Source organism: Pleurodeles waltl, chromosome 9 (genome assembly GCF_031143425.1).
Source record: "Pleurodeles waltl isolate 20211129_DDA chromosome 9, aPleWal1.hap1.20221129, whole genome shotgun sequence".
In the NCBI taxonomy this organism is placed as follows: domain Eukaryota; kingdom Metazoa; phylum Chordata; class Amphibia; order Caudata; family Salamandridae; genus Pleurodeles; species Pleurodeles waltl.
Genome location: NC_090448.1, coordinates 586,832,598 through 586,856,049, shown reverse-complemented (window position 1 = coordinate 586,856,049; position 23,452 = coordinate 586,832,598).

Genomic DNA, 23,452 nt, shown 5'->3' with positions numbered 1-23,452 from the left:
CTGAGTGAATGCACAAGGAGCTGTCAACCAAGCCCAGCCAGACGTGGATTGTAAGGCACAGAAGGATTTAAGTGCAAAGAAATGCTCACTTTCTAAAAGTGGCATTTCTAGAATAGTAATATTAAATCCGACTTCACCAGTCAGCAGGATTTTGTATTACCATTCTGGCCATACTAAATATGACCTTCCTGCTCCATTCAGATCAGCAGCTGCCACTTCAACAGTGTATGAGGGCAGCCCCAATGTTAGCCTATGAAGGGAGCAGGCCTCACAGTAGTGTAAAAACAAATTTAGGAGTTTTACACTACCAGGACATATAACTACACAGGTACATGTCCTGCCTTTTACCTACACAGCACCCTGCTCTAGGGGTTACCTAGGGCACACATTAAGGGTGACTTATATGTAGAAAAAGGGGAGTTCTAGGCTTGGCAAGTACTTTTAAATGGCAAGTCGAGGTGGCAGTGAAACTGCACACACAGGCCTTGCAATGGCAGGCCTGAGACAAGGAAAAGGGGCTACTTAAGTGGGTGGCACAACCAGTGCTGCTGGCCCACTAGTAGCATTTAATTTACCAGACCTATGCACATAAAGTGCACCTTACTAGGGACTTATAAGTAAATTAATAGTCCAATCAGGTATGATTCAAGGTTACCATGTTTTAAGGGAGAGAGCATATGCACTTTAGCACTGGTTAGCAGTGGTAAAGCGCGCAGAGTCTAAAAACCAGCAAAAATGAGGTCAGAAAAAGAAAAGGAGGAAGGCAAAAAGTTTGGGGATGACCCTGTCAAAAAGCCAGGTCCAACATGACCCCCTCCCAGCCTAAAGCCAGGGTAGACTAATCAACACTCTGATGGACTTCCCTGCTTAAGGCAATAGAACATGGACAATGGCCCACTACTGCAGGGGCACTCGCCAGTTCTACGCCTTTCTGAACTCAGTGAGGCTTCTTTGTCTATACTCTCTGGGGCCAATGATCTGGCCCATGGGGAACCCTTCTCATCACCTGAGGACCCCATCTGTACAGCTCCTAACTTTAATTTGCTTACAGATGCATCCCAGTATGCAGACAGTATCACCATGGCCAACAAAGTGATGTGGCCCATTCCATTCCTTGGGTCTGACTTCTGTCCCCAACCCAGGGAAAACTCTGCCCACAAGGACAGAAACCAACAGACGCCACTGACAGCTTTCAGTGTTATGAGCCAGGCCCCTGACCATCCACTGCTAGGTGGAGACCCTGAGGGGGGCCGTTGGCTGAGCTTCTCCTCCAACTGGGGGGCTGGTAGGGAGCTCCCAAGGGATTCCTGTAGCATCCCAGAATGGGGGGTAGTAACCCCAGGGGTCTTGTACCCCTTCTCCACTCTAACCAGGCCAGGGGTGGGTCCCTGATACTGGTCCCTCAGCCCAGGGTCTGTACTCTGAGGCTGAACAGAGGACAGGGGTGAGTCCTTCCTCCCCGTGCCTCCCCATCGGGGCTTACATACCCTCCTCTGGGGAGTGGTACTGCCAGACATCTGAACTGTTAGGGCACCCTTGGGGGTTGGCCCTCTCAGCTCTCCTGACACTAAGGGAAACTCATTCCCCAGAATGCAGTCAATGGGCAGCTGGGGACTAACTATGACCCGCCTCTGGGTCACCTCCCCACCCCACTCTAGGGACACCCGGGCCATGGGGCGGAAGAAATCTTCCCCAATGGCTGGAGTCACTCTACACACCTGTCCGGTGTACTGCTCTGGTGACACTAGTCTCTCCACAATCATGGTAAGACTAGCCCCTGTGTCTCTCAGAGCGGTGACTGGGATCCCATTCAGTCCCACCTGGTGGAAGTGAAGACTCCCACCCTCAGGGATCACCAGTTTACCCTCTGAGTCCACCTCCCAACTAAAGGAGATGAAGGCATGGTCTACGACCTGCCCCTGGGGACTACATTCCCCTAAGGCCACATGGGCCACCCCTGTAGAGGTCCCAATATTGGGTGAGTTATTTGGACAGACAGAGTCCCCCTTCCTGTGTCCTATCTGGGAACACTCAAAGCAGCTGGGTTGGGAATGGGATGCTTTGGGCCACTGCCCACCAGAACCCCCACCCTGTTTCTCAGATGAGGTATGGGAACCCTTTCTTCCCCCCTTACTCTGGGACTCGTCTGGGTCATTTCTAACCTCCCCCTCACTTTGTTGGGGGGAACCGGAACTACCCTTCTCGGGGTCACTCCCAGATACCTTTTTGGACACTCTGGTGCTTGCCCAGAGGTCCGTCTCCTCAGCAAGCTTCCTGGGATCAGTCAGCTTACTATCCACTAAGTGCTGGCGCAACTCTGTAAAAGTAGTATTAAGCATATGCTCTCTCAGAATAAAGTCATATAAACCTTTATAATCAGCTACTTTGTTGCCCCGCACCCATCCATTCAGTGCCTTACTGGAGAAGTCAAAGAAATCTACCCATGTTTGTGTGGTTTGTTTGGTGCTGTCCCTGAACCTCTGACGGTATCCCTCAGGGGTCAGCCCAAACTTGGCAAGTAAGGTGGCTTTCTGAAGTCGGTATGTGTTTTGATCAGGTTGATCCAATGTGAGGAGTGTATCCCTCCCCAATGGCGGTACATAACCCCACATAGCTACCCCCCATTGCCCTTCAGGAACCTCATGAGCCCTTAGTGCAACTTCATAAGCAGCTAACCATTTATCTATGTCATCTCCCATCACAAAACTGGGCACCACATTTTTGGGTATACGAACCTTCTTTTCTCCAGCAGGTCCTGTCAGTATGCTGCCACCATTATTGCTGGATTCAGACTGTCTTGCCTTGATCTCCAGCTCCTTGAGACTCAGTTCATGAGCCAACAATAGTTTCTTTTCAGCCAAAGCTCTTTCAGCTTCCACCTGTTTGGCTGCTCTTTCAGCTTCCGCTTGTTTGGCTGCCCTTTCAGCTTTTGCTTGAATCTGTTTGGCTGTTCTTTCAGCTTCAATCTGTTTGGCTGCTCTTTCAGCCTCAGCTTGTTTGGCTTCTCTCTCTGCTCTTCTCTCCTCCTGTTGAGCCTCAATTTTCAGTTTTGCCATTTGCAATTGGAACTCCCTTTCCTCTCTCCTTTCCTCTGCGGTCAGGCTTTGCATAGAGACACTGCTCCCTGGTCTGGAAGGGGGCACAATTGCAGTGGTAACACCATCCACAGATAGTGAAAATTCCTCTGAGGTGCCATTTTCTGGCTCCTGTTCCTCATCATCCTCTAAATGGGCTTCTGCCCAGGCCCTCAGCGCCACTTGAAAGTCCTCCTTTCTGGAGGCCCCTTGGGTGGGTACCTTCAATGCCCTGCAGAATCCTCTTAGTTGTTTGACCGTATATGTATCCAACTGGACTAGGTCAAAGTCCCCTGTCTGAGACCCAGTCAGAGACATGTTGAGTGAGGATTTAGTTTTTGAAAATTGTCAGGAAAAAAAACGGATTTGCAAAAAGAGATAAAAAACCAAGTTGACCTTCAACTGTGGGTAGGTAGTGAAATAATTAGCTACTGTATGTCACTGCACAAATACAAGTCCTATCCTCACCGCTGATCACCAATGTTAGAAATGGGGTTTTTGGTTGGCAGTCAGGTTACCCTCTGTCCAAGCAAGAACCCTCACTCTAGTCAGGGTAAGTCACACACAATCCAAGATTATCCTGTGCCCACCCTCTGGTAGCTTGGCACGAGCAGTCAGGCTTAACTTAGAAGGCAATGTGTAAAGTATTTGTGCAATAAATCATACAATACCGCCATATAGCACCACAAAAATACACCACACAGTGTTTAGAAAAATATATAATATTTATCAGGATAATTGTAGGTCAAAAAGAATAAAGTTGCAATGGGAAATTGTAGAGATATCACTGAAAAGTGATATAAAGTGTCTTAAGTCTTTAGAATATAAACAAAGTCTCTTTCAAGCACAAGTACCTGGTTTAGCGTGGAAAAATCTCCTCAGAGGGCCACAAGAGAAGAGGTGCGTGGAAAAAGGGTGTGTGCATCGATTTCTCCCCAGCACACACAGACTTGCGTCGTTATTTTCCACGCGGGGAAGTCGGGCGTCGTTTTCCGGCGCGCGGACAGTCTCTTTCTGTGGATCGCGGGGATTACCAGATGTCCCGGGTCTGTGCGTGGATTTTCCTGCTTGTTCTCCGGCTGCACGTCGGTCTGCGGGGCTGCGCGTCGAAATTACGATCTCACGGCAGGCGTCGCGTCGATTTCTCCTCTAGACTTCGATCTGCGGGGCTGCGCGTTGAAATGACGATCTCACGGCAGGCGTTACGTCGATTTCTCCTCTAGAGGTCGGGCGGCGTTGTCCTTGCGAGGCCGTGCGTCGGATCTTCGATCGTCCCAAGAGCGTTGCGTCGATCAGCGTCGGAGTGCGGCATTTTTCTCGCCGCGAAACAAGCTGTGCATCGAAATTTTCGGCGCACGGAGCGTCCAAGTAAAAGAGAGAAGTCTTTTTGGTCCTGAGACTTCAAGGAACAGGAGGCAAGCTCTATCCAAGCCCTTGGAGAGCACTTTCACAGCCAGACAAGAGTTCAGCAAGGCAGCAGGGCAACAGCAAGGCAGCAGTCCTTTGTAGAAAGCAGGCAGGTGAGTCCTTTGAGCAGCCAGGCAGTTCTTCTTGGCAGGATGTAGTTTCTGGTTCAGGTTTCTTCTCCGGCAAGTGTCTGATGAGGTAGGGCAGAGGCCCTGTTTTATACCCAAATGTGCCTTTGAAGTGGGGGAGACTTCAAAGAGTGGCTAAGAAGTGCACCAGGTCCCCTTTCAGTTCAATCCTGTCTGCCAGGGTCCCAGTAGGGGGTGTGGCAGTCCTTTGTGTGAGAGCAGGCCCTCCACCCTCCCAGCCCAAGAAGACCCATTCAAAATGCAGATGTATGCAAGTGAGGCTGAGTACCCTGTGTTTGGGGTGTGTCTGAGTGAATGCACAAGGAGCTGTCAACCAAGCCCAGCCAGACGTGGATTGTAAGGCACAGAAGGATTTAAGTGCAAAGAAATGCTCACTTTCTAAAAGTGGCATTTCTAGAATAGTAATATTAAATCCGACTTCACCAGTCAGCAGGATTTTGTATTACCATTCTGGCCATACTAAATATGACCTTCCTGCTCCGTTCAGATCAGCAGCTGCCACTTCAACAGTGTATGAGGGCAGCCCCAATGTTAGCCTATGAAGGGAGCAGGCCCCACAGTAGTGTAAAAACGAATTTAGGAGTTTTACACTACCAGGACATATAACTACACAGGTACATGTCCTGCCTTTTACCTACACAGCACCCTGCTCTAGGGGTTACCTAGGGCACACATTAAGGGTGACTTATATGTAGAAAAAGGGGAGTTCTAGGCTTGGCAAGTACTTTTAAATGGCAAGTCGAGGTGGCAGAGAAACTGCACACACAAGCCTTGCAATGGCAGGCCTGAGACAAGGAAAAGGGGCTACTTAAGTGGGTGGTACAACCAGTGCTGCTGGCCCACTAGTAGCATTTAATTTACCAGCCCTATGCACATAAAGTGCACCTTACTAGGGACTTATAAGTAAATTAATAGTCCAATCAGGTATGATTTAAGGTTACCATGTTTTAAGGGAGAGAGCATATGCACTTTAGCACTGGTTAGCAGTGGTAAAGCGCGCAGAGTCTAAAAACCAGCAAAAATGAGGTCAGAAAAAGAAAAGGAGGAAGGCAAAAAGTTTGGGGATGACCCTGTCAAAAAGCCAGGTCCAACACACACCTTGTCCCCTAAATTCTGCAATCCCAGGGGTTGCCACTCAACTGTACAACCAAACTAGGTGTACCATGTAGCTCAGCGACACTTCACTTGTTTCTAACAGGCCCCTCACATATGTGATCACCAGTGTGCCTGAATATTGAAAATGCAATGTGCAGCAATTGCTTGACTGAAATCAAGTACACTTCCTCTTTCTTCCTGCTAAGTGAAAATAAAGAATGTGCTTTATATGCTTGTTTGCTCCACAGGTGATGCAGTGGTGAGACATAACTTTTCCCTTGTTATGACCCCATAGATTCCTCACTTCAACATGTCCACAACTCTATAGGGAATCTTTCTTAGAAAGTAAGACACAGCCTTTTCATGTATGCAGCTCCAGAGTGAGGTACGCTCCCCAAACTCACCTTAAGGTGCACGTTTTGTGTTTTTTTCTCCTCAAGACTCAGACTACTTTTCCTAAGTGGGCTAGAACCTAAATGTAGTCTTGTAGGGCCTTTTGTCTCGTGGTTTCGTGGGCCACTCACACAAGTGGGGTACCATTCTTATTGCAGGATATGTTGGAACTTAGGGTGGTAGGGAATTTGTGGCATCCTGCAGATTCCAGAACTTTCTGTCAGAAATGTGAGCCGAATTGTGATTTTCACCAAAGTTTGAGGTTTGCAGGGGATTCTGGGTAAAACTACCTAGCAAAATCCACAGACGTCATGCACCCCTGGACTCACCTGGTAGTTTAGTTTTAAAAAATTTACAGGTTTACCAGGTTTTTCTAGGTGCTCAAAGTCCAAAGCTATGCACTTTGCAAAAAAAAAAGGCTTAGTTTTGAGTGGAAAATGTGATGTATGTGTTGCATTCTGGGCTGTTTCCCATTGTGTGCAGTAGGCCTACCCTCACATGTGAGGTCCCATTTTTAGGGAGAAGCTTAAAGGGATGCTGGCTTGCTGCAGATTCCAGAACTTTCCATCACAGAAATGAGGAAAATGTGTTTTTGTCAACGTTTGAGGTTTGCATTGGGTTCTGGGTATAACAATCTGCTGAGAGTCACATGAGTCACCTCACTCTAGATTCCCCCAGGTGTCTAGTTTTAAAAAATCTGCATGATTGCTATGTTTTATTAAATGCCAGCTGAACTAGGGCCCAAAATGTACATATATGCCCTTTGCAGAAAATGGTTCAGGTTTGAGTGGAAAAATGTGATGTATTCATGTGGAATGTTGTGCAGTTTCCTTCTGCGGGCAGTGGGCCTACTCAAACATATGAGGTGCCTTTTGTATTGGGAGATTTAGGGAAATGCTGGGTAGAAGGAAGTTTGTGGCTCCCTGCAGATTCCTGAACTTTCCATCACAGAAATATGAGAAAATGTGGTTTTAGTCAAAGTTTAAGGTTTACATGGGATTCTAGATAAAAAAAAAACGATGAGAGCCACGCAAGTCACTCCACTTTGGATTTCCCAAGGTGTCTTTTTTTCACAAATGTGCACGTTGATAAGGGATTCTGGATACAAAAGTCTGGTGAAAGCCATGCAAGGAGGTAGGGCCCAAAAGCCAAAGCTACCCACTTTGTAAAAAAAAGGGTCAGTTTGAGTGAAAAAATGTGATGCATCCAGGTTCTGTTTTGGGCCTTTTGCTGCCGCAGGCACTAGGCTTACCCACACAAGTGAGGTGCCATCTACATCACAAGATATGTGGAAGCATAGAATAGAAGGATATTTGTTATTATCCATTGTATTTCACTGTATTTGTGCCTTCCAAATGTAAGCCAGTGTGTAAGAAAGAAGACATTTTGAAAAATACCCTCTTAATCAAATGTTCCTACGGGTGCCCACAAATTCAGAGATGAATGAATGACCACTGCTCCTAAACTACATATTATGTGCACATTTCAGAAATACACAGGTTTCCTTGATACCCAGTTTTCACTCTACATATTTCACCATATGAATTGGTCTATGCTCCATACACAATGAAAAACAATTGTACGGTCCAGCTCAGTTTGCTCTCGGGAACTTGGATTCATGGAGAACCTACAAATATTATATCTCTCTGTACAACTAGAAGGGTTTAGAGGTCATACTGGTATGTTACTTTTGTAAATCGGCCATCTTGACAAAAAGTTAACAAGCATTTGCAATGCAACAGGTTTCGCATTTGCTCGAGTTAGAGCTATTAGCATTGTAAACTCCTAACTGGACTTTCCTTGCCACATAAATTGAAAGCAAAAAACTGCGTGATCGCGCTATGTAAAACCCAGCGCTGCATGGAAAATAAAAAACACAAAGTAGAGTAGAAATCAGGCTGAAAACATGGAGTCTTCTATGTTTTCAGTAGTTGGCCTGTGTGCTCGAGGAGGGCTAAACACGGGAAAAGGCATGATGTATGCATGCCTTTTCACTAATGAAATCAAGCGAGTTTTAAAAGGAAAAACTCACGAACCAATGAAAGTGACAGGTGTGTCATGGGCGTGGGTAAAAGCCCAAAGGGAGATTCCAACAGGGACAGAGCGCTTGTGCGCTCAACCCTAAAATTGAAAACATTGTCACTTTAGCTGTTTTTTACTTCTTATTCTCAATATTTCTTTATTTCAGCAATTAATTTTGGTTGGAAAACATTGAGGGATCTACACACCTAACAATTATCTCAGTGTTGCAAACCTAAGTGAATTGGCCAAAACCAGCATTTCCCTTCTATTGCAGAGCTAACCCATTTGTTTTTATTAAATAAGTGAATGCAGATTACATTGAAATCCGAGTAAGTGAGCGCAGTGTTTTAATTTTCTCCTGACAGATTCTTTTTAAAAATAACTCCAAGTCTAGCTATTTTTCCATTGAGAACGTGGGCATAGATATACAAGAAACAATGGCTCCCAAGGTTTAATTTAAAAAAGAATTATATGGAATAATTTAAGAGCTACCGGGTGAGCACATCAATAACATCATTAAACTCACAGACCAAACCCAATTAGTTATCTAGATAGTACACATCATTCAATTATTATATTGACTAATAGGTCCAGAATTCTGTTTCGAGGGCCACTAGGCGGACATTGACTACTGTAGAGAGTGATGGCTAGCCTCGCTTGCCACTGGTGTCCTGAGGTCCACCATGCTATGGCGATGCAAATTGGACCAGGTGTACCATACCCTTTACTCTCAGAGTAGGGAAGGTGATCAGTCAAAAGCTTCTTGGGGATCTAGGATGATGAGCAGGAACTCAGAACTCAACACCCAACTGACACAATAAAATCTGTCTAGCACAGTGCTTTTATTGTAAACAGAGAAGCACTTTAATAACACAACAGAATACTACACAGAGTAATGAGATTCAATTACAAAGATCTTATAATCACGGTGGGCTGTAACCCATCTGTATAGTGCCCGCACCCACCTAGGGCTTAGCTGAAGGATGGTGATCCCTCCCCAACTGTTGCTCTTTCCCACTAGGGCTGAAACTCCCATCCATTTATGTGGACTTTTGGCTATCTGAAATCTCAGGCATAAATCGGTTTAGGTAGACTATTATGGCTGTTTCATAAATAACAGGGGACCATAGGTCTGCTCAGTCTCAATATTGATAAAGGCTCAGGCAGCAAACTGGCAGAGTTTATCTACGTATTTCTAGAGCAAGATACAGACTTTCAGACAAGGCTTTGTTATATCTGCCCGGGGGAAGCACTTTTTAGAATTGTGCCCAAGATCCTGCATTCATCATTGTCAAACAGCAGTCTTCCACAATGGGATCAGGGTCATGGAGGTGACTATGCCTTTCATGTCACAATGGAGTTGCAGCACAGTAAGCTCCAATCAGTGGTTGTCTCTCTTTGGCAGTTTGGCCTCAGGACTGTCGCAGAAGTCTTCTGCTGCAGTGATGATGATATTCTGACATACAGATCATCAGTGATAGCAGGCACGCCCAACATATCACAACCAAGATGCTGGATGGCACACTGATCGTGGAAGTAAATGTGGGTTCATGTTGTTTGGCAAATTCAGAAAGGAACGTGAAAGAGCTTGGTTCTGTCAACGGGAGAATTTACTTGAACCCAGGATATGTACAGACAGTGGTGATAACAGGATGATTTGTGTCACAATGTATTGTACTAGGAGTACGGAAATAAGAAAGATCATTAACCAACATTGGAGTTTATTTCAGACAAACTTGAAATATATGATCCCCCGATGCATGCGTTTAAGAGGGGTAAGAATATTAAAGATTGGGTGGTAAGCTCTTTGCTAGCAGAGCCTTCGAAACCTTAGCTTTCATCAAGGTTGAATTTACCAAAAATTGTGAGGCATTTCAAATGTGGGTCATGTAAAGCATGCACACAATGTCTGGAGATGAAAGTATTTAAATACAAGCATGTGTCTGTGACATTTAAAGGACATACCAATTGCAACAGTATGAATGTAATCCTTGTGACTAAATGTCCATGTGATTTGATATATGTTGTTCAGACCAAACAGAAAGTGAAGGTGCGGATTTTGCTACATTGCAGTCGCATCAGGCGTAAAATACAAGGTTCCCCCCTTGGTGGATCATTTTATTGCATTGAACCATTCAGTGGACTCTTTGAGATGGCTGGTGATTGATAAGATCACTGTCAACCAACAAGGGGGGAATGTGACGAATATTTTGAATTTACAAGAATGTAAATGGATTCATCTTCTGGACTCTGTCTCTCAGGGCCTGAATAAATATGAGGAAATAGCCAGGCAAACAGTCAGTTTATTCAATGGCTAAGTGAGACGAGGTTTGGTTCTAAATGGATTATGGTGTAGGATCTGGCCCAAGAATATGGAGAGGTAGTTCGTAGCTATTCAATTGTTGGAGATAGTAAGATTGGTATAAGTCTGTATACTCCTCCACAACTGTCACCTGTAAAATGGTTAGGGTGTTCTCTATGAGTATTAAATAAATATATTAGATATGTAGATGTACAAGTAATAAGGGATAATTAAGACTTTGTTTTTAAATAATCAGTGGACACCTGGGGTGGAGTGTATTAAAAGTGCTGGAGGTCAAACTTACAAATATTAATGGCTTGCCAGAAATATGTTTGAAGTAAGAGTATTATAAATGAGATGCTGAGGCCGAGTCTTGTAAATTAAATTTTAGATTTATTGATAATCTATGTGGGTTTCTTGAAAACCACGTGATAGATTTAGTTGTTTCAGTAACAATGCGGAATGTAAATATGATTGCCCACGTGAATATATTGTGCTTGGAGTGCTGAAGTGGAGCGCTGTGCATAGAACGTCGGACTTCCGATTGTTAATTGAGGCTTCAAAGCTAGCTGTTTATAACAGCCGTTCCGAGAGGAATTTGTGATAGATTTAGTGGTTTGAATAACAATACGGAGTGTCAATATATTTGCTCAAGCGGATACATTGTAACTGGCGAGCTAAGTGATGATTATGTTTGAATTCCGAAAGTTAACTGTTGCATCGATTTTGGGAAGCTTTAAATTTAGCCGTTCACACAGCTGTTCTAAGAGGAACGTGGAACGGATATGATCTCCTTAGCTTTCTGTACGTGTTTACAGGCGCCTTAGGCTTGCGGACTGACCAGGGGCAGCATGTTTGGCATTCCAGGCATCCTTGTAGGCGCCGGAAGCGTGTGAGCTGATGGAGGATATATAAACGCGGTCGTTCACTCACCGCGTCTTTTGTTTGGCAATAGAGGCTTCGTAAGACAGTCAAGCAGGACATTTGCGGTCTAAAGGTAACGGGCTTTTAGAAGCCGGAATTGGACCTCTTTGTAATGGTTTATACATGGCCTTTGATAAGAGGCTGTTAGTAAATACCCTTGGGAATCTGGCTGCGGTTCCATTCGGGATGCAGTGGATTTTGGAAAGGTAATGTAGGGCACTATTAACAAGCGGGAATTGATGTCACTTTTTATCAGGTCTAAAGTATCATGCAGCCAATGAGTTTAAATATATACAGAATTTCGAGTTGCTGATTGGTGGGATATTTTGTATGGTTGTATAAATGAGATTTTAATTTCCTTGAAGGCAAGAAATTAAATTTGAAAAAATGGTACATGGAATGACCTTGGTGCAAATATAAAAGAAGGAGAAAATTGGAAATAATAAACTATATATACTTCGGGTAAGAGTGCCTTGTCAGTCTTTTTGCATTGCAATAATTTAGGGGTTTTGTGAGGTGATTAGTCGGGTCAGTTTGTGATAAAATCTTTTAGATGTGGGTCGGTTTGAAGCGATTTTGGAGATGATTGTTGCCTCATGAGATATGTTGAAATAAGGGTGAGTATAGAGGTGGATAGTTTTGCAGCATAGTGGTACTTTGTGAAAGAGGTGTTTAGGTAGGCTGATTTATTCTTTTGGATTATTTTAGGCGCCCCCTATCAACTAGTCCTGACGAAGACCCGTTGTGGAGCCTGGAATTGGCCCAAGAGCTAGAAGGGGCCAAAACTTCGACAATGATGCTTGAGCCTGGATTTGGTTTATTTCCGTAGAGTTAATGAAGGACTAAAATGGGAATTCAATGCTGTTAAAATCAATGATTGGTTCAATGCGGAAAAGAGATTAACCAACAGGCTGTGTTTTTTTAAGTTTAATTTTTGAATGGATAGGTGGGAGATTAATTATCTCTTTCTTCTTTTCTAATCACGAGCACTTGAACTTTTTGCACTTTTCTTTGTCCTTCTTTTGTGGTGTTACGATAGGGGATTCTTTGTATTGATTTTTATATGAGTATAGAATATATTTTTGTATATAAAATAAAGAATGTTTTTCATATAATTATGGACCTTTGCTGCTTGAAAGTAATAAAGGATGTCTCTGAGCATGCAAGCAGGCTTCTGGCCATGAAGCAGATTCACAGTTTCTCCATTAAATTCTGCAGACTTCATTTGATGCCCCCTCAGCTCTGGGAAGTTGCCTGTCAGTCAGGCACCAGTCCTGGTTAAACAACAGCTGTTTGATTACTCTGAGGAGTACCCCTTTCCTCAGTCAAGGAGAATTTGGAAATGGAATATCCTATTTCATACATTTTTTCCAGACTGGACATGTGGATCCAATGTTTAAGGCTTTGGAAATGGTTTGAGGCAGTTGCCTTCCAAATTTCATTTTCTGACTGTAGTGCAGAAACACCCTTTTTGCTAAGTGGTTTGCTAAGTGGTGGCTCGAATCAAAGGGCACAATGATGTGTGAAATCTAGCACAATGCTGCTTGGCTGGCCAATTTTTTAAGAAACAAGTCTTTCATTTACTGATCTTTGCATGCTTCCTCTTTCACTACTGACCACTTACAGTGACATCCCTTGCTTCAGTTTCTTTGAAGTATGTTCTACCCTACAAGCCAGCTTTGCATTTGAAATGCATTTTTATCATTTCACAATGTATGATTACTTTATGTTTCAGCCATACTGAAAATTTCAATTCCGTTTATGTGCATCCTTCTCCTCTGACTATTATTCCCAGGTAAGCTCTAGCACTATCACTTGTATACCATTTTTTCCCTACTTACCATTTTCCATAGGTATCAGTAAATGTTCCTGTTTGGTAAGTACTTCGATAGTTCAATCACCCAAACATTTTAGCACACTGCACACAATATGCTAGTTTACATTTTTCATTAATGTTTTTAATGACACTAGTCTGTTTTTTATGTCCTCCGTACAAATGACTCTTGTGATCTAGCACTTACATTGTGACTGGCTGGGACCCAAATTAGCCCCTTTCCCTTTTTTCACTACTGTATTGCACAGACTGATAGATGTTTATGCTTTTCACCTGATGACCCTGTGACTTAAAGTCAGTACACAATGGACTATATTGAAACTGTTTCACTCAATGAACTAACAGTGACTGACTGCTGACTTACAGCACGTTTTGCTCCACCTGTATTTTTCTTTTTTCACTGTAAACATTTATATATTCGCTATTGGCAGTGGACTGTGTCGCCAGCATCACTACATCTTCAAACGTACCCACATTTATTATTAATATGTTGAATATGAAATAAATACATTTGAACAATAATTTTCAATTCCAGTTCCGCCTGTCAATATAATAATTGAATAATGTCTTCTAGCTAGAAAACTAATTGTGTTTCGGAACGGTATTCCTTGATATTATGGATGTGTTCATCTAGTACCTCTTGCAAATAATTCATAGAAAACTTTCTAATTGAATTCTTGCACCCATTATTTCCTTTTTTTCTAGATCTTTTGAAACCTGTTAAGCTACTGTAATTTCATTATCATCTCTTCATGAGTCTGACTGCATCAATTAAGCAAGTAGCATACGGGCACTGTTAAACCAAGCACTCTTTAGTTTTTCCGTACTCGATGGGCAATTAGTTTATGTTAAAATAGTATTTCTATTGCTTTTGAATTGCAACCTGTAACATGGTAAACAGACATTGATTTCAGACTCCCTACAGGGATGAATCAATGAAACAGACACCAGAGTGGTTCTTCAAACTTGAATTGTTGGTACACAAAGAAGACACATTATGAACAGGCACAGCAACAGTAATGATTTCTGCTGGAGAAATCTCATACCTGATTTAAAAAAAAAAAAAAAACTTAACCAAGGGTCAGATGTACTAAGATTCGGTTCGCAAAAAGTGATTCCAAAGTGTGCATGGTAGTAATAGGTCAGTTCGCAAAATGGAAAGTTGCAGGGGGTCGCAGAACAACCTTGTTAATTTGAATTCTCTAGGCATGTCGCAATTTTCAATGCCCAGTAATGGCCTTTAAGCACAGGGATGGTGATCTGCTAGGGGGAGCAGGTCACCAACCGTGTGATTACATTTCAAATTAAAAAAACAAAACAGATTCCATTTTGAAAATCTTTAGTAAGATTTGACAGTGGTCCCCTCAACCATCTCCTATTCTCCCAAAGAAGTCCCCTTAGTTCTTGAAGGGGAAATAGTGTGTGAGAAAGTGGTTTATTAGTTGAAGTAGATAGTAAGCCTCTTCGAGTAATATTGGCACTCTTTCTAACTAGGTCCATTTTTGTCTCAATAACTTACATCTGAGCTCAGTCCTTGGTAACTGTAGCAATGTGTACCCCATATATAAGTACCAAAACAGTAAAAAGTAGAAAACATAACACAATAAAAAACAGACTCCAAATTATAAAAAGTCAGAATGTTTTAATGAAGAAACTAGCACCAAAATAACAAAAATTAGGTATGGGGAACCAAAGATATGATTTTTCAACGTTTTGGATCTTTGTAGCACAAAAAAGTGCAAAGTGCCAACTGCGGGTTTCTGGTCGCTCCACAATTGGTCAAAGCCAAAAGTTTAGGCCGACTCCAATAGAGCGTGGGTCAGATACAGGAACGAGGCTCAGACCTGTGCCACATTTACCTTCTGGCTAGTCTTTTTTTTGTTGTAAAATATCTTTGTTGACAAGGTCGTTGTTGGGCTGGGTTGCCAGCCTGATCCATAGAGGAAGTCAGCGATGGCTGCCGGCTGCAGTGCATGAACTCAGTAAGAGCCTCAGCGTTGGTGGGATGGTCAAGGTTCTTGGTGTAGACAGTGGGAACATTTCAAGTGGGCATAGTCCTAAGATCAGGCCTAGGATGAGACTGCGATGAGGTTCTTCTCAGTGTTGATCCGAATGAAGTCCTCTTTATTTGGACTTAGAAAATATTTTGGGAGTCAGGATCCTTTCAGCGGGGCAATCCAACAAATTGAGTCTGACTGGCAATTCAATATCAGCCACTGCAGCTCGGGAGCAGTCTGGTGATGGACTCTGGTTGTTTTGAAAAAAAATCCTTTGAAAAAGTTACTAAATACCAGCTTTTAGGATTTGACCTGAGGAGTACACTCTGATACTTATCCAAGAGCCTCAGGATCTTAGGGACACTCACTGGGGTCAGGGAATATACCAGGGTAAACCTATAGCAGGGTACAAGGCAGGGTCATTTGAAATCATTCAGCTGGGTTCTTCAGCAAGATGGGTTTCTTGCAGCTTTTATGTACTTGCAGCTTAACTGGTGGCTCATCCCTTGGAGTCCACTCTTTAGTTGTGGGTTCAAGTGGAAGTAAGTCCAGCCCTTGGGGTTCCTCTCCACAGGTTACAGTAGGCACAGTCCTCCCTCTGAAGTGCAAAGGGTTCAGCAGGTCAGGCCCTTCCTCAGATCCAACAGGGTTCAGAAGCAGGTACCCAAGGGTGCCACTTTTATACCTGGCCCTAGCTTGTGGGTGGGGGAAACTCCCTATCAATATGCAAAACGTCACCAAAGGCTATTATACCCACTTCAACCTCACTTCCTTCGGGGCTGGCCCTAAGAAAGCAGACAGTGCCCTGCTCTCCCAAAATCCAAACAAGGAGAATCCTTCTCCCACTGCTCAGAGCTCTTGGCACACCCTGAGGTGTGGCTGGGGAAATGAGGGACTCCCCCTGCAAGCTGGTTCTGGACAGGACTTCCCCCAACTGGGTTTCATGGCAGTCTGGCTACTTGGACAATGGCAGGGGCAGACCTAGTTGTGAGTTATATTTCCCTGTGACTAAGAATGCCCCTTTGAAGCTTGTGCAGTTGATGGGCACATTCCCAAGTCCTCCTGTCAGGAGGAGGTCACACCTCCTCCCAGCCAGGGCCTTTTTTTCCCCTTTCTTATCTATTCACACCTTTCAGCGTTTTGCCAGGTGACAGTTTGGGTTCAGCTCTGGTAAGGCTTCTAGAGGAATTGGCAGGAGAATACACACTTTCTAAAAGTGGCATTTTCAAAATAGTATTCTAAAATCTGACTTGATCATCTGATTGGATTTTAAATTCATTTTAACTTGAGATCTTAAACTATGGTTCTAGCTGTCCCTAAAATGAGGTTAAGCATTATAAGGTGTTATAATGTAGCCTAGAGATTATAGGGGTCATTACAACATTGGCGGTAAAAGCCGCTTACCGCCGTGCAGAAGACTGCCAATACACCGCCGCGGAATTCCGACACAGCTATTATGACACACATCTCGGAATCCGCTGAAATTCAGACACCCACACAAGTCCGCCACACCAAAGGTTAGTGTTAAACTGGCGAAAACAATTCCTCCACAGTCACGCCAACAGAAACACGCCCATGCTATCATAACCCACGAATCCACGCGGCGGTCTTTCAACCGCGGTATTCCATTGGCGGTACACACCACTGCGCTCAAAATACACACACATCTCCAAAACACCGCCACATTGGACAATTCAAAATACACAGACCTGATACACATACAAACACCACAACCACACACCCAACACAATATAAAACACACACCCACATCACCCACAAACCCCTATGACCAAAAACTGAAGACGAAGGCCAGAGAGACTGCACAACATAGATAACCTCACCACACAGAGGCACACAACACCATCACCCATACAAAATTCCACGCACAAAACACCACACACCACTACACATCACCACACACATCAACACATACACCACCCGACACATCACCCACACCACACCATGTCACGCCAAAGACACCCCAGGTTTTCCGAGGATAAGCTCAGGGTCATGGTGGATGAAATCCTACGGGTAGAGCCACAGCTATTTGGCTCACAGGTGCAGCACACCTCCATAGCCAGGAAGATGGAGCTATGGCGCAGAATCGTGGACAGGGTCAACGCTGTGAGACAGCATCCAAGAAATCGGGAGGACATCAGGAAGAGGTGGAATGACCTACGGGGGAAGGTGCGTTCAGTGGTCTCCAGGCACAACATTGCGGTACAGCGGACTGGTGGCGGACCCCCACCTCCTCCCCCACAACTAACAACATGGGAGGAGCAAGTCTTGACCATCATGCATGCAGAGGGCCTCGGAGGAGTCGGTGGAGGAATGGACACTGGCAAGTCTAATCTTATCTATCATATTCCCCACCCTACCTGCATGCTATCACACACCCCCACGCTCACCCCGTCCCCTATCACTCCAACTCCTCACTAATGTACTAATAACACAAACCACCCATCCCAACACCAAGCCCTGCATGACACAACTAAGCATGGTCACCCCTCACTAAAGCATGCTCACTGCACATACCCATAACAACCCCCTAAACCATCATCACACAAACCCCCACACAGGAATGCTTGCACTGGGGTACACGCACACCCACCCATTGCACACCATGACACACACACATGCAATAATCCTGCTCTTATACCCCTGCAGGACCACTACGGAACGTCACCACACAGGAGGGTCCAGACATCTCCACTCCACCCACAGAAGAGGCCCACAGTGACGACAGCAGCTCTGGCCAACTGGATCCAGATGACCAGCCTGGACCATTGTGGGCCTCGGGACAGTCGGTTCCCCTTGCCCAGGCACAGCCCAACACTGACCTTCCACCCTCTGGTAACACCAGCACAGCACCCACCCAGCGGGCCCATACCTCCGTACCCAGGACACGTCAATCAGCGGTGTGTCCATCACTACGAGGAACCCAGGATAACCCACCACCCCAACAACAACAGGGACCTAGGGGCAGTGGTAGTGGGCACACGGTCCAGGGGACGGAGGCACAGGAACACAGGGGAACTGGGAGGGCTGCTGTGTGACAGGGGGCAGACTGGGCCAAGGGAACCCACTCTCCACGAGGCCCTCTCCTCCATCATGGGAGCATACCACCACTCCCAGGAGACGATGGCGACGGTCCTGGCCAAGTTTCAGGAGACTCAGCGCCTGCAGGAGGAGCAGTATTTGGGGTTCAGAGAGGAGCTCAGAACCATCAGCTCCGCCCTGGGCACCATCGTAGGGGTGCTGAAGGACATACAAAAGACCATGAGGGACACCGTGGCACTCCAAGGGGCCCCTGACACTAGCATGGATGATGAACTGCCCACCACCTCTGCCGGCGCTAGTGGACAGGACGCCCCGCCACACGACCACCACACCAGCACCCCACCCCCTGCAGATGGACAACCACCCCGCAAGCAGTCCCTGAGATCCAGGAACAGGACAGAGCAAGATGGCAAGACCCCCGCCAGGAAATGAGACCACCCTGATTGTCCTCCCACTGTCCCACTTTGTAACCCTGTCCATATTGGAACTGCCCCAGCTCCACTTCCTATGCCCATATGGGCAAAGCACCTGTGAGACTAATAAACTGGACTCTGCCATGGACATTCCTCCACCATCACCCATCACCATTTTACAAACCCCCTCCATTTTTGAGCACTTAAATAAACACCCTTGAAGCACAAAACAATCTGGAGTCAGTCTGTGATTTGGTAAATTTGTATTATCAATGACAGTGTCAAAATGCATTTTCAATTGTAATGTCAACATACCTATGTCACACATCACAAGTCCATGAAGGATGCAAGTAGATGGCACACGTTGGTAACCACACCTGTGAAACCGTAATGGAAAGGTACAACTCAGTTACCATATACTGCTACTAAATGACAGACAGGATGGAGGTAGAAGTGTGAAAGTTAATGTAATAGTAAAACAAAATATTCTCACCTGCGTGTCACTGGAAATATTGCTGTATGACTGACTCCCTGTTGTCGTCGTCTTCTTCCTCAGCTTCCTCCTCATCACTGTCCACAGGCTCCACAGCTGCCACAACACCGCCATCTGGACCATCCTCCTGCAGAAAAGGCACCTGGCGTCGCAAAGCAAGATTGTGAAGCATCAAGCAGGCGATGATGATCTGGCACACCTTCTTTGGTGAGTAGAATATGGAACCACCTGTCATATGGAGGCACCTGGACCTGGCCTTCAGGAGGCCGAAGGTGCGTTCGATCACCCTCCTAGTCCGCCCATGGGCCTCATTGTAGCATTCCTCTGCCCTGGTCCTGGGATTCCTCACTGGGGTCAATAGCCAGGACAGGTTGGGGTAACCAGAGTCCCCTAATAGCCACACACGGTGCCTCTGGAGTTCACCCATCACATACGGGATGCAGCTATTCCGCAGGATGTAGGCGTCATGCACTGAGCCAGGGAACATAGCATTAACCTGGGAGATGTACTGGTCTGCCAAACATACCATCTGTAAATTCATGGAATGATAACTCTTCCGGTTCCTGTAAACCTGTTCACTCCTGCGTTGGGGGGACCAGAGCTACATGGGTACCATCAATAGCACCTATGATGTTGGGGATATGTCCAAAGGCATATAAGTCACCTTTCACTGTAGCCAAATCCTCCACCTGAGGGAAAACGATGTAGCTCCTTACGTGTTTCAGCAGGGCAGACAACACTCTGGACAACACGTTGGAAAACATAGGCTGGGACATCCCTGATGCCATGGCCACTGTTGTTTGACATGACCCACTTGCAAGGAAATGGAGCACTGATAGCACCTGCACTTCAGGGGGGATTCCTGTGGGATGGCGGATTGGTGACATCAGGTCTGGCTCCAACTGGGTACACAGTTCCTGGATTGTGGCACGGTCAAACCTGTAGGTGATGATTAAATGTCGCTCCTCCATTGTCAACAGGTCCACCAGCGGTCGGTACACCAGAGGATTCCACCATCTCCTCACATGTCCCAGCTGACGGTGCCTAGGAAGGACAACAGCGACCACAGAGTCAACAAATTCCCAGGTATGTACCCACAGCTACACAGAACACGACACCAAATACAAATCTCTTCCTGTATGTGTGTTGAGTGTAGGCCTAGGTATGTGTGACACAGTAATAAATTAAGCCATTTGGGCCCCTGAAATGGCGGCTGCCTGACCTCTAAAGTGGGACAATGGGATGTGAGGTATCTGCGCTGGCGTTGTACACCGTTGTGGTAGGCGGTCGTAGACCGCGGCGCAATGCTGCATTGGTTAACATTGGACCCTATGGGTCCCAGGAGCCAATGATGAAGTGTGCCGGCGGTGATGATACGCACCGCCGCGGACGTCACCGCCGCGGATGTCACCACCATTTTCTATCTGTTCAATCACTCGATACCTGATCTTTGACAGGAGAGGACCTACACTGGAAGTGCTGCTGTGACCTCGGTCTGGAAGAGACAATGGCTGCTGCCTCTGGATAAAGAGCCCCTGCCTTCACTGCCCAGGAGTTGGAGAAGCTTGTGGACGGGGTCCTCCCCCAGTACATGCTACTCTACGGTCCTCCAGACCAACAGGTAAGTACACAGGGTATGCCTGGGTGGAAAGGGCTGGATGTCAGTAGGAAGGGGGCAGAGTTCAGGGAACATGAAGGACTGTGAATGCATGTGCCACATGGCAAGGCTAGGGATGGGGGCCACCCACTTCGACGGTGCTGTTGTTAATGACTTCTCTTCTTCCCCTGTACATGTCATGTAGGTCAGCGCCCACCAGAAGAAGGACATTTGGCGTGCCATAGCCAAGGACGTCCGGACCCTGGGGGTCCACCAGAGACGGGGCACCCACTGCCGGAAAAGATGGGAGGACATTCGCCGCTGGAGCAAGAAGATGGCGGAGGCTCAGCTGGGGATGGCCTCCCAACGTGGGAGGGGTGCCCGTCACACCATGACCCCCCTGATGTTCAGGATCCTGGCGGTAGCCTACCCTGAGTTGGATGGGCGCTTGAGGGCCTCACAGCAGACACAAGGGGGTGAGTACACTCTCATTCTGCGGACTTTGCGCGCAGTGGAGGGGTCTGGGTGGGGGAGGAGGACTGTGGGTTTCCCTAGGCCAGGGCAACTTCCGTAGGCTAGGCCCCTCTGTAATGCAGGCCATGTGCCACTCCACCCCACCTCTGTGGAGTGCCAAGTACAGGTATACATGCCACTGTGTCATCTAGGTGTGCAGATGACCACCATAGCCATGTAGGGCAGATCCCAGGAATTGCATCTGTAGAGGCCAAGAGCACGGCGTAGTGCAGGGGGCTGCTGTGTCTGTATTGTCTGCCAACGGTAGCGGTAAGCCATGCACTCAACCTGTCTTTCTTCTGTTGTTCCCCCCCCTTTTTGTGCTCTCCCTGTTCTTGTGTGCATCAGCATCATCAGGCAGAGGTACAGTGGCACCGGAGCACGAGGGAGCTGCATCCCACATGGCCATGGAGGGCCACACCACAGACTCTGAATACACCAGTGGGACGGAGGGCGAGGGGAGCTTCACGTCAGTCACCGGATCACCAAACAGCGACACAGACTCGTCCGCCGATGGGAGCTCCCTTGTGGTGGCTGCACCATCTGTGCCCCCCACTTCTACAGGTACAGCCGCCACCTCCCCTACTAGCACTGCCCTCCCAGCAGCCCCTCAGCCTTCGCCCGTGCCCGCTCACCCAGGAGGGTGGGCATCACCTTCGCCCCAGGCACCATAGCCCATGCCCCTGTCACCCCTGCTGCCCTCAGTGAGGAGGCCATTGACCTCCTCAGGTCACTCACTGTTGGGCAGTCTACCATTGTGAATGCCATCCAGGGTGTAGAAAGGGAGTTGCAACACGGTAATGCATTCCTGGAGGGCATTCATTCTGGTCAGGCTGCCCTTCATCGAACCCTGCAATCTCTGGCCTCAGCACTGATGGCAGCCATTGTCCCTGTGTCTAGTCTCCCCCCTCCAACTTCCTCCACCCAGACCCAGTCCCCTGTACCCCAGCCTATCACAAGCACACCATCAGACAAGCATGCATACACCTCAACACACAAAAGTAGCTCAGGCAAACATAAGCACCACACAACCCACAGGCACTCAAACAAGTATCACCCACATACAGACACAACAACATCCACTGCCTCCACTGTGTCCCCCTCCTCGTTGTCTCCCTCCTTCCTCCCAGTGTCGTCTACACTCTCACCTGCAAGCACTACATCTACAGGCACTAGGACTCGCACCAGAACACCTAGCACCACACCCCGCTCACCTGCACTCACCACCCCCACTACCATATACACGTCCCCTGTGTCCACTCCCAGTGTGTCTGTGACGCCCCCTCCCAAAGTACACAAACGCGGGCACCCACACACCCAACATCCATCCACCTCACGACAGCCTCCAGTACCTGCACCTGCACCCAAATCACCTAAAGTTACACCTCCTACAACCACCTCCTTTTCGTCCACTCCCAGACCCCCTCCACCTACCCATCCCAGTCTTCGTCAGCAACTCTTCCTCAGCAACGTTGACCACTTTGCCACCACCCCCACCCCTCCAATTCACAGGTCCCGTAGTAGCACCTCAGCCAAAAAAAGTCCGGTACCAGTGGTGCGTGTTAAAGGTGTGTGGAGTGCACCAGCCACCAGGGCAGCCAGTGTGACACGGAGCCAAAGCACTGCCAGTCTACCCCCTGTAAAGCACCTTAAGTTGGAAAGTGGCCAACGGGACAGGGTGAAGACTACTGGCGGCAAAACTGCTCACAAGGGTCCCAGGGGGAGTGCTGAGTCAGCTGTGACTCCTCCAAAGGTGGTGAAGGGCCAGAAGAAGTCTGCACAGTCTGGGAAGAGCAGCACGGCGGAGAAGGGCGCCATCCTCCCCGGCGGCCGGGACGCCACCGCTAGCACTATCGTCACTGATCAGGAGACAACCGCCAGAGTCATTGCCCAGGAGGGCAGCACAATCGTCACTGGTCAGGAGACCACCGCCAGAGTCAGTGCCCAGGAGGGCAGCACAATCGTCACTGGTCCGGAGACCACCGCCGGAGTAATTGCAAAGTAGGGCAGCACAATCGTCACTGGTCAGGAGACCACCGCCGGAGTCATTGCCCAGGAGGGCAGCACAATCGTCACTGGTCAGGAGACCACCGCCGGAGTCATTGCCCAGGAGGGCAGCACAATTGTCACTAGTCCGGAGACCACCGCCAGAGTCATTGCCCAGGAGGGCAGCACAATC